This window comes from Lactuca virosa, chromosome 9, assembly GCF_052849685.1.
Source record: "Lactuca virosa cultivar CGN04683 chromosome 9, Lactuca_virosa_CGN04683_v6, whole genome shotgun sequence".
NCBI lineage: Eukaryota > Viridiplantae > Streptophyta > Magnoliopsida > Asterales > Asteraceae > Lactuca > Lactuca virosa.
The window spans coordinates 167,296,002-167,308,696 of record NC_136434.1 but is presented as its reverse complement, the minus strand read 5'-3'; positions in this window follow the sequence as shown (position 1 = coordinate 167,308,696).

The window sequence follows — 12,695 nt, the reverse complement described above, 5'->3', positions numbered from 1 at the left end:
GAGAAGCTGCCTATATCCTAGGGATAAGGATTTTGAGAAACAGGAGTAAAAGACTAATTGGACTTAGTCAAAGCACCTATGTGGACAAAGTGTTGAAAAGGTTCAACATGCATAACTCCAAGAAAGGAGAGTTACCCATCCAGAGTAACGTCAGATTGAGTAAGACACAAAGCCCTAGTACTGAGGCTGAGATAGCAGAAATGAGTCGAATACCTTATGCTTCAGCTGTAGGATCGATCATGTATGTTATGACGTGTACTCGACCTGATGTAGCCTTTGCTTTGAGCATGGTTAGCAGGTATCAGGGGAACCCTGGCAAGACACACTGGACTGCGGTAAAGAATATCATCAAGTACCTACGGAGGACTAAGGACTGGGTCCTTACCCTCGGTGGCAGTGAGGACTTGAGAGTTGTAGGGTACAGTGATGCTAGCTTTCAGACTGACAGGGATAATTTCCGCTCTCAGTCGGGCTGGGTCTTTACTCTAAACGGAGGGGCAATTACTTGGAAAAGTTCCAAGCAGGAGACAGTGGCTGATTCCACTTGTGAATCAGAGTATATAGCAGCAAGCGAGGCAGCAAAGGAGGCTATATGGCTAAAGAACTTCATCGGAGACCTTGGAGTTGTACCAGCTATAAAGGAGCCAATGGAGATTTTCTGTGACAGCAATAGTGCGGTTGCCTTAGCCAAGGAACCAAGAGATCATGGGAGATCCAGACACATTGACAGAAAATATCACTTCATCAGACATCGAATAGAATAAGGAATCCTCGTGGCAAAGAGGGTATCATCGGATGAGAACCCAGCAGATCCCCTCACGAAGGGACTGACTCGGGCTAAGCATCTCCAGCATGCTCGGAGCATAGGGCTGAAGGATGATATTAGTTTTAGTAGTTAGATAATCTTGAAATTTGTAAAATGCAATTGACATTTGATGATAAATAAAAGCTGTTATTTATGAGTAAAGTGTTGCTATCTCTTGTCAATCGTTTACTATTATTTCTTTTTGCATGTTTTGACTTCCAGAATAATTATGTTATGGTTTATATCATATTATTCAAACTCTCCACAGTCGGTAATATCATATAAGTCTTTAAACCTAGAGATATGATTTGTTGCCTATGAGTTGGTTATGCATTGATTGCACGAAAACGCATTGGTAACTCGATGTTATAAACCGTGCTTTTGTGTGTAATTCAACAAGTAGTAGAGCAAACATATGAGTCGAAGTTTATCTGTTCCTTCTAGGATTAGAAGCGATATCTGGGCCCCTCGATGATTTTGTTTTGACCTATGTATCGAGCCCGGTCAGAACTAAATTGATGTGTTCAGTTAAGTTCTATGTCAAACAAATCGGAAATCGGGAAACAAATGCTGGACAATAAGAGCCAATGGAACTTCATTGGAGACCTTGGAGTTGTACCAGAGTATATAGCAGCTAGCGAGGCAGGAAAGGAGGCGATATGGCTGAAGAACTTCATTGGAGACCTTGGAGTTGTACCAGCTATTAAAGAGCCAATGGAAATTTTCTGTGATAGTGAAAGTGCAGTTGCCTTAGCCAAGGAACCAAGGGATCACGGGAGATCCAGACACATCGACAGAAAATACCATTTCATCAGACATCGAATAGAAGAAGGACTCCTCGTGGCAAAGAGGGTATCATCGGATGAGAATCCAGCAGATCCCCTCACGAAGGGACTGACTCGGGTTAAGCATCTCCAGCATGCTCGGAGCATAGTCCTGAAGGATGATATTAGATTTAGTAGTTAGATAACCTTGAAATTTGTAAAGTGTAATTGACATTAGATGATGAATAAAAGGTGTTTTATTTATGAGTAAAGTGTTGCTATCTCTTGTCGATCGTTTACTATATTTCTTTTGCATGTTTTGACTTCCAGAATAATTATGTTTGGCATATCATATTATTCGAACCTCCACAGTCGGTCATATGTCGGAAGTAGGTATGAATCAAGATTGTCATGATTGGTTGCAGAGGTCTAAGTTGTTGGACATGGCTACAACACTCATGAGTGCTCATAAGTTCTGAGCATTGGACTCAACCCACGCTCACTGGAATCACTTCATGGAATTTATCTCGAGTGATTGTGAGACGGTAATATCATATAAGTCTTCAAACCTAGATATATGATTTGTTACTTATGAGTTGGTTATGCATTGATTGTACGAAAACGCATTGGTAACTCGATGTTATAAAACGTGCTCTTGTGTATAATTCAATGAGTAGTAGAACAAACATATGAGTCGAAGTTTATCTGTTCCTTCTTGGATTAGAAGCTGATATCTGGGCCCCTCGATGATTTTGTTTTGACCTATGTACCGGGCCCGGTCAGAACTAAGTTGATGTGTTCAATTAAGTTCTTTGTCAAACAAATCGGAAATTGGGAAACAAACTGCTGGATAATAAGTAAGACATTGTTCCATGTATTTGTCCGGCTGATATCTAGAACAGAGGATTATATGATCACTTATCTTAAATGGCGTATCATCATCTTCTCAATTCCGAGAGATCTTGAAAGAGCTACGATTGCCGATCGGTTCCTGAAGTATTGCAGTTATAGTTATTAGACTTATCCAAGTGGGAGACTGTTGGATAAGGTGTCTAAGTCCATAACTATTTCTGGTATGTACTTGACCCGACCCGACATGGTCCATTTGGGTTGCATGGCACCATGCAATTGGATAAACTAAAATGAGAGAAATAACACTTATGGTTTATTAATATATTATAAGTTCTAATATATTAATAATATTATTTAATTAGTCTGATCAAGAATTAATTTAGAATTAATTAAGTGATCAAAAGATAACTAATTAAATATATGGGTAGATTATGTAAATCTTCCATATCTTATATAGTGGGCTAAGAGGCTCCATGGATTATAAAGTTGGGTTCCACCCATATGATGCTCCATGGATGCTCCATGGAGTTAACCCATGGATCATGAAATGAAGAGTCATGTTACATTAGGGTTTACCTAATGCAACACACTATATAAACAAAGGTGTTTTCCCCAAAATCGGTGACACTAAGAAACAAGAGGGCTAGAGCCGATTTTGCAAGTGTAAGATTCTCTCAAAGTTTACTCCTTTGCATTTAGTGTTGTGTGAAACATTTGAGGCATCACACTTGGGGTGCTAGGCTCACAAGGTTTCAAGGATCATAATCTACAACAAGGTAAGTTATTCTATCTTTCATTCAAGTTAAAAATGTTCCCCATGTATGCTAGATAGGAATATAACCTTGGAATTCAACTTTGCATGATAATTAGACAAACATAGATCCAAGGTTATTAGGGTTGCATGTACACTTAGGAAGTGTTAGAATGCTCAAAACCCATCAAAAGGATCGGGGCTCCCCAAGGCGAACTACTCGGCCTGATAAATCCCTTGTCTAACAGCTCCTGCAGCTGCGTAGACAACTTTTGCATCTCGGGAGGAGCCAACCGATATGGTGCCTTGGCTATCGGAGCCGCACCAGGGACTAGGTCGATCCTGAACTCCACCTGTCGCTCCGGAGGTATCCCAGGCAGCTCCTCCGGGAATACATCCGCATACTCTCGCACCACCGGTACATCGCTCACCGACACCTTACCCGCCTCCCGGGTATCCATAACATAGGCGATATACCCGGCGCAACCCTGCTGGAGGTAGCGCCTAGCCCTCAATGTTGAACATAAAGCTGGTCCGTGCTGTGGTCTCTCACCCTGAATCACCAGCTCTCCCCCGCTTGGGGTCCTGACACGCACCAACTGTTGTGCACAGTCAATCACAGCCCCATTAGAGCTCAGCCAATCCATACCAATGATGACCTTATTCCCACGCAAAGGAATGGGAACCAAGTCTACCAGGTAGCGCTCCTCGAATAGCCTCATAACACAATCTATGAAAACCGCTGCCACTCGCACTAATCGGTCATCGACAATCTCGACCTCTAGAGGGCAATCCAACATGCCCGAAGACTCAGGGAACCTCTTGCTAAGTGCAAGAGAAACAAATGATCGAGTGGCACCTGAATCGAACAACACCTGTACTGGGATACCGTTCACATGGAACGATCCTAAACAAACATACAACATGACATATCACTATCATAAACAACATATAATAAAAGCTAGGGAGAATAAATCATACCCGTCACCACATCGGGTGCGGCACGTGCCTCCTCGGTAGTCAACTGGAAGGCTCAGCTCCTTGCCACTGGAGTCTCTGTCTTGCCCTGCCGGCCATCAGTAATCCACAGGGTCGCTGGAGCTGGCGCCGCTGCTGTCAACTGAGGACAATTGGCCTTTTTATGGCCTCGCTGGTTGCAGTGGAAACACAATAACTTCGATGTCTGGAAAGTGGGCGTAGGGGCGGTACAATCCCTGCTGAAGTGCCCCGACTTGCTGCACTTGTAGCAGCCCGATGATCCCAACCTACAAACCCCCTCATGAGTCTTTCCGCACTTTACGTAGCGGCCCCGGCCCTGCTGGCCCTTCGTCCTATAGTCGGATCCCTTGGGCTTCTTCCCCGAAGCCCCAGTCACATGCCCCTCCTCCGCCTTCCTCTTCTTGATGTGATCCAAGTCAATCTCCCTCTCCCTCGCCCCTGGCAATCTTAGAATTCAGGATCGGGCATGCTGAGAAGCTGACATGCTCCCGGATGTCAGCTCTCAACATGTCATGGTAGCGGGTCTTCCGCATCTCCTCGTCCCCCGCATATTGGGGCACCAACAATGCCCTCTCCTGGAATTTGGCGGTGATCTCCGCCACTGACTCAGTCGTCTGCCTCATGTCGAGAAACTCCTTGGCTAGCTGCTGAAGCTCCACAACCGGCGCAAACTCTACCCTAAACCTAGTCACAAAGTCAGACCATGTCATAGCCTTAATGGCTGAGGCTCCCAAGGAATCACCAACTGACTCCCACCAGTCTCTAGCTCTGTCCCTCAAACATCCCACAGCATAACGAACCTTCGACCCCTCAGGGAAGAAGCTCGTCAGCTGTGCAGACTCCATGTATGTAATCCATCGTCTGGCAGCAATGGGGTCCTTCACCCCATGGAAATCTGGTGCACCACTGCCCCTGAAGTCCTTGAAGGACGGTGTGCGTGATCCTGACTGGCTGAATGCCATGTCGTTCCTGAACGCCCTGAGGCGATCCTCCATCAGCTCTATGATCCCTTCCTTGATCGACCCTCATCCACTGGCTCGGAACCTGCACCCGAACCTGATCCTGAACCGGATCCTAATCCTGAACCTCCCCCTCCATGACGTGTGATCATCACCATTCTGAAACAGAACACATAATTGTCAGAATCATACATAAATCTCGGGAAGTCTCATACACTCTACAGTTCCCTGATTCCATCTTAGCCCTCCTTGAATCGAGTACGGATCCTCTGCTTTCAGTAGTACGGGCCCATACTACCTTCCACATTTATCCGTACTTTCCTCAAGGATTGCTTCGACTTCACCAAATCCCTTCTACTACGACTGCTCACAGCACTAATTCTCTTCCTAGGCTTGCCCTAGGGTAATCTCCCCGACATACTCTCCGCCATCAGTTACATAAGGAATCCCTGTTACCTTTACCTAATTAGCTTGCGAATAACATTACATATCACTAAGACCAGATAATTCTTCGAATGAGAGGTCCTACCCTACAACGGTTGGACTCAGACAAGAGCTGCGCAATAGAGCTAGACCTAACCTTCTGAAATTATTTAGTCCTCGTAATATGTAACTTAACGTATTCGTTTACTAGTTAGCTAAGGTTAACTAGAACTGCTAAAGCACAAAGCCAGCAGCATTCGAGCATTGAGTAACCATACCAAGCATATCCTATTCAGGCCATTATTTTACTGATTATTCAGCTCTAGCATATAATCCAACAAGCACATATAGCAGGCACATAAGGCATCTTCCTAGATCCTTAGCCCTAATCTAGCATGCAGTTCTCACACATAGGCAATAAGCATATAAGGCATCCTTCCTAGATCCTTAGCCCTAATCTAGCATGTAGTTCTCATAATCGTAGCATATCATAACATAACATGTATGGGTATCTTGGGGAAAACTTACTTGAGCTCAGCCCGTCGCGCACATCACACTCCTCGTTCTTTCTCAAAACTTCTCACTTTGTCTTTTGGAAAAACATTTTTTCTTGTGAAAAATCTTTCACATCCTCGATTTGAGTCCAGACACCCTCGAAGGTGTGTCCGAATCCCTCAAACCAAGGCTCTGATACCAATTTGTAACATCCCAAATTTCAAGACCAAAAATTTCATTTTTGATATAACAATTTAGAAAACATTTATAAGAAAACATAATTGAGTCATATCATTTCATAAAACCATAATCTAACGTCTCAAAATCATATCATAGAAATAGTAACAATGTCAGAGTACAATCCCAAGAAATATCATAGTGCGGAAATCCTGCGTGTGTGTGATGTGCCGCTACCGCGCCGGCTCCTTCCCCTTCGCTGAAGAGGTACCTGAAACAAAACTGAAAACTGTAATCACGAATCTTAGTGAGTTCCCCCATCATACCACATACCATACAATCACATGACATACATACTGCCAGGCATATCTGGGTGCCCGACCTACCCCTTCGGTCCTCTCGACCGGTGACCTTGCCTAGCATATCTGGGTGCTGGCCTACCCCTTCGGCCCTCTCGACTGGTCTCGGGGGATTATCTCACCCCTTACTACTACCACATATTATCATATAATCATAATCTGGCTAACATAGCTGGGTACTAAACTATCCCTTCGGCCCTATCGGCCGATAACTTGGGAACTATCTCCCCCTACTGCTATGATCACATAACATCATATCATGCTAACACATAAACATATCAAGTAGCGGTAAATACAGACAATTATCACAAAGACAATTGTCTAACATACACTCCTACTGGTGGGTCGGCATTGTCGCCTTAGACCCACCGCTACTGGAAGATAACTCACCTCGATGTCGCGTAGTGTCTGCATAATCCTTGGTACAGAATCCTCTCGTCTCAACTCCTCAACCCCTACACAACAACCCTCCTTGATTACTAATCCGTACCCACAACCCTCTTTTACAAGGGTCAACTCAAGTCCAGGTCAAAGTCAAATTCAACATCCAGTTGACTTGACTCGCCGAGTTGGTCCACCAACTCGTCGAGTCCCTATTCTTTCAAAATGATACAACCCCCGACTCTACTCATCGAGTCTAGCAAGAACTCGACGAGTTCACCTTCAACCATAGCATCGGGACCATCTTCAATCGACTCGCCGAGTTCATCCTTGAACTCGCCGAGTTCATCTTCATCATATAAATGTGTCCAGTCTATGACTCGCCGAGTTCTATGAACAACTCGTCGAGTCCGTCTTTATGGGTTGGCAGATTGCCTTGGACTCGCCGAGTTTGTTCATACACTCGCTGAGTCCCATGATTTCCAGGTCCATAATCACGTCCATATTGTTGAGTCCCCTTCTAGACTCGACCAGATTCCTCAGAAACAAAAAAGGTTGGGGAACCAATACCCGACTCGCCGAGTCCCCTAAATTCCATGTCTATAAACTCGATTTCTGTTGAACCCATCTCATCCAGAGAGTAGATCTGACCTCCTAGGGTCGATATAACACGTAAAGTCACGAACTTTACGTCCATGCATGGGTCTTTAAGCTCAAAAGACCCAAAAATGAGGTCTACAAGATGCATGGGGATCTCATGGCCATAAAGTTGGCACCTTTATGCCATGAGAACCCTCCAAAGTTCAAGATCTGAAGCCATTACTCTACATTACACTCTAAACCCGAAATGGATTAGAAATACCCCAAAGATGTCAAGATCCAAGCCCTAAAGTAGATCTAACAAATAAGAAGTCAAGGTTGGAGCTTTTTACCTCCAACAAGCTGGAAATGCAACCAAATCTCTGGATCTACTAACTTCCTCTTGAACCTCCAAGTCTTTCCTTCCTTCTTCAAACTTCAAATCACAAAGAATGGCACAAAAGAGCTCAAGAACACTCAAAAGTTGATTAGGGTTTGGAGGTGATGGAGGCTGGGGTGGAGGCCTCATAAAGTGTTTAAATAGGGTGCAAACCCTCAAATTTAGGGTTTCACTCAGACAACTCCTACTCTCCGAGCCGGTCTCCCGACTCGTCGAGTATGTCACTTACTCCCCCCGATCCGAAGTCTAACCTACTCGACGAGTTGGGCCTCCAACTCGCCGAGTACCAGTGTAATATATGAAGTTTTGCTTAAATTTAAATACGTACCTGAAACCGTGTGTTACATATGATTTCTCATGTTATTCTTGAAATCGGAAACCAATCCACCTCAAATAGAAGGCCCACCCTGAAGTCCCGTATACAATCTATGTGCTCTTGAGGCACCAATATTTTGCATTGACAGATTATGAATACACATCTCCTGAGAATAATCAAGTTTCTCTTTGTACGAGACAAAAACATGTTGTCCTTACCAAACAACTCATGAGTATGTTGTTTGACAAAAAATCATCAACAATATATTTCTGAGTACCATGTATTAGAATAAAAACAATTTTCGCTTTGCATTCGGACTGAAATGAGTCTTTCCTTCTTTGAATCTTATTATGTCGAGGGTCTAGAGTATCCACTTTACCGGATTTTGGTCTGCCTTCCCGATTGCATAGCAAATGTCTTTGTGTGATAATGTCAGATTTTGGTTGTTCTAATTGTTCCAATCCTGACATCAAAACCTGCTTCTAATGCATAGTTTTTATACATTGTTACTGCTGCACCATATGAATCAACAATTGAGTTGATTTTTGGTTTGATATCGTCAGAAACAACAGGAGTCCAATAAGGTGAGCCACCAGGAGAAACGTAATCATGTGTAGCATGTGATTGTTCTGCATCAAAAATAACATTAAGTTATAAAACACAAATTACATATATACAGTGAAACAAATGGATGTCGTCGATGTGCAAATTGCAAATAATCGAAACAAATTAACGAATTGTTCTAAAATAATTTGTTGTTGGTATGTTTACCTTTCTGTAAATCAATAGTATCATCCGTCTCAACATCAATGAACTCGTTTTCATTTTCTGCATCTTATAATAGATTAGTGTAATGGTATATATATATATATATATATATATATATATATATATATATATATATATATATAACAGATACATAATTAAAACACATCACATTGATTATGATTACTAGTTTCGTTACCGACTAGGTTAGAGTTCGACAGCGACTTTGAGAGCTACAATTTGTTAGTCAATTTTTTAAGTTATACTTGCAATTATAGTTATTAGAATTATCTAAGTGGGAGACTGCTGGATTAGGTGTCTAAGCCCATATCTATAATTGGTATGTACTTAAATTTATAGTAGCATAGTCCTTTTTGGGTTGCCTTTACACTAACAACTAGACAAGATGATTATTTGAGGGAGAAGTTGAATTTATTATTTGGAATAATAAATTAGTATATAAAATGATTTATTAATATGTTATGAAAATAACATATTAATTAGAAATCATGTTTTTTAATTAATATTTAATCAGAAATTAATTTGGAATTAATTTTGGGATTAAAGGAATTAATTGAAAGTACATGGGCTGTTTTGCAATTAATTAATAGTTGTGGTTTGGGCTCTTGGATCACCCTAAAGAGGGTTGGCTGAAAATCTTAGGAAAGCCCTAAGGATTTTCGTCCAAGGCCTTGAGGAGGGGAATCCATGGGCTGCTTAGGCCTTAAGCTGGAAATTAGGGTTTCCACCTTCAAACCCTAGTTTTAGGACTAAGCAACCTTAAATATAAAAGGAGCATCACCCCATCCAAGTTTCGATGATCTGAGGAAGCCCTAGAAGTGTTGTAACTTTGAGCAACTCCCTCCTCTCTCCTCTCTCTCATAATCATCTTCTTGCTTTGGTGTGTTTGTGAGCCATTATAGGTGTTACATTTGTGGCACTTGTTCTCAAAGCCAAGATCTTCAAGGAATCCATTGTTATTACTAAATAACAATAAAGGTATGTATCTAAACCCTAGTTTTATGTTAATTTCGATAATCATACATGCCTCCTAGGGTTTCTAGTTTTTGTGTTTAATGCTTGTATGTTCAATAGAGAAAACATAGATCCAGCAATTAGGGTTGCATGCACACATATGATTGTTTTCTATGTAGAAAACCCATCACCGACGACATACACTACACAAGTGTTGATTTGCAGATCTCCAACACCATCGATTTGTAGACCATGCCAACAATTCATGCCCACCGACGAACACCACCACTACCAACTCCTGCCTAAATCCTAAACCTCTCCTGCTAGTGACCAACGGCTAAAGAAATTCCATTTTTATGTAGTTATAAACCCAATCGACACTTAGCCTGTAAAAAACGTTTTTTACACACTCAACCTGTAAACAAAAATCTTTTCCTGATATGGTTTCGAGATTAGGTTAGAGAACAGAGGATGAGAAGAGAGGAACTGAGAGAGCGAGATAGATGATAATGTTCTTGGTTTCTGATTTCAGTTTGTCGGAAACAACCACGACGATAACGTCGTGATCTATGGAAGCATATTGGAGTGTAGTTTTTCCATTGGCAGCCTTGTGGATCCCCTGTGAGAAATCGATTTCCATAAATCGATGTTTTACACGATGAAGGAATAGGAAGGGTGTGGGAGGGAGACAGTAGGTCGAAGGGAGGTGGCAACGTAATGGTCGAAAAGTGGGGGTTGTAGAGAGATGGTCACTGGAGACGTGACAGGAAGAAAAGAATGAGAGGTGGCCATAGAGAGCCTGATTTGAAAGAGTTGAAGGCTGAGTATCACCGTGGGAGAGAGAAGGATATTCAGTTTAGGATTTTTTTTTAATATTTATTTTATATAATAATAACAAACAAATAAATCATTAAAATTTTAAAAAAGTCTATAAGGGTATATTAGTCATTTTAAGTCAATCAGGGACTAAATTTGAAACAAAATGTCCGAGTTAAAAAAAAGTTGTTAGGGACCAAGGATGCAGATTACCATAAAACACAGGGACCATCCGTGTAATTTACCCATATATATATATATATATATATATATATATATATATATATATATATATATATACACACACACGTACGTATGTATATAAATTTTTGACCGTTCAAACGGTCACTTTTGTGGTATCCAATCAAAAAACGCGGCAGAAAATGGGAGAGGTGCGGCTTAACCACACTCAAGACCGCATATGATGCGGTGTTTCCTTGCTTATGTGGCATGGAGTGCGGCCAAACCGTCATCAATTCCCTTGAGTCTTAGGCTAAGGGGAGTGATAACACTCATAGCACCTTGCCACGTAAACTTTTTGAGTGCCACCTCATTTTCTTCCATTTAGCACATAATTTTAACATTTGGTAGGGAGTGATAACACTCATAGCACTCAATTCTTTTTTTTTTCTTTTTCTAGTTTAATTTAATTACTTTATTTTAATAAACAAACATTTTTTTTAATATTACACAAACATTTTTTCGATTTATTTAATATGACATATTTTTTTACGACACACATTTCATATTAAATAAAAACGATTACAACAATTTAAAACACGATTTAATACTACTTAAGACTTAAAACACGATTTAATACTACCTAAAACATAATTTAAAATGTCGATTTAATACTACCTAAACGACCTAAAACTTACTTAAGACATAAAACACGATTTAATCCCAATTATATTGTTTTGCAAGGTCTTTTCTTGCATTGTTGAACACCCAACGATCATCCCGAGACAAGTTTTTCCCCTGTTTTAACCAAAGCTTCAATGCATGATTTCTTTCTTTTTCCTTTCCCATTTCTAATAAAGCATCAAGCTTATTGTCTAACCTTCGGAGATCTTCCCTAATCTCCTCCATTTTAGTCGATGAGCTTTGAGCACCTTTGAGCTTTCTTTTTTGCTTTGTCTCGTTCCATAGGACGAGTTGAAAGTTCATATGGCTCATCATTGTTGAGGTCAATCCCTCCAATACGCGCATCAAAATATTGACCGTGGGTAGAATTTGAAGTTTTGTTTCGTTTGGACATCCCCGCGTAATTATCGAGACTTTTTAGATCTAGCCATTTTTGATTGCCCTTCACAACTTCCCAAAACGACTCATTGGCAAAAGCTCTTTTGGCTTTCACCTTGTAAATATGACAGACGTTAGCCATGTCATCCACCTTAGTTGCACCGCTTTAGGGGTTGCAGATCTCGTTCAGGTAGATGTCGTTGAACTCCATTGCGGCTCGGTTGACGGTCCTCCATTTTGAGTAGAGTGAATCGGGATTGCGGTACTTCCTTTTCATGCGTTGACAAAAATTAAGCCAAACTTTTGATTTGAAGGTTGTTGAGTCTTGGTTGTTGCTGTGGATCGGGTCCTCCAACACATCTAGCCATGACTGTGCTAGTGCCTTCTCTTCATCATCCGTCCACCCTCTACGTGGAGCCATCATATTATTATTTTATTTTATTTATTATTATTTTTTGTACTTGTGGTTCGACCTTGGGCTCTTGAAATGACTCTTGAACGGGATCTTCAACGGGGCCTTCATCGGAAGAATCGGTTGACTCGTCGAGTATGTGATGTGGTTGAGATTGAAAATTACTTTACGGTTGAAGAATTGAGTTTCTTGAACCGTTTCAAATGAATCAAGATCGACATTAGG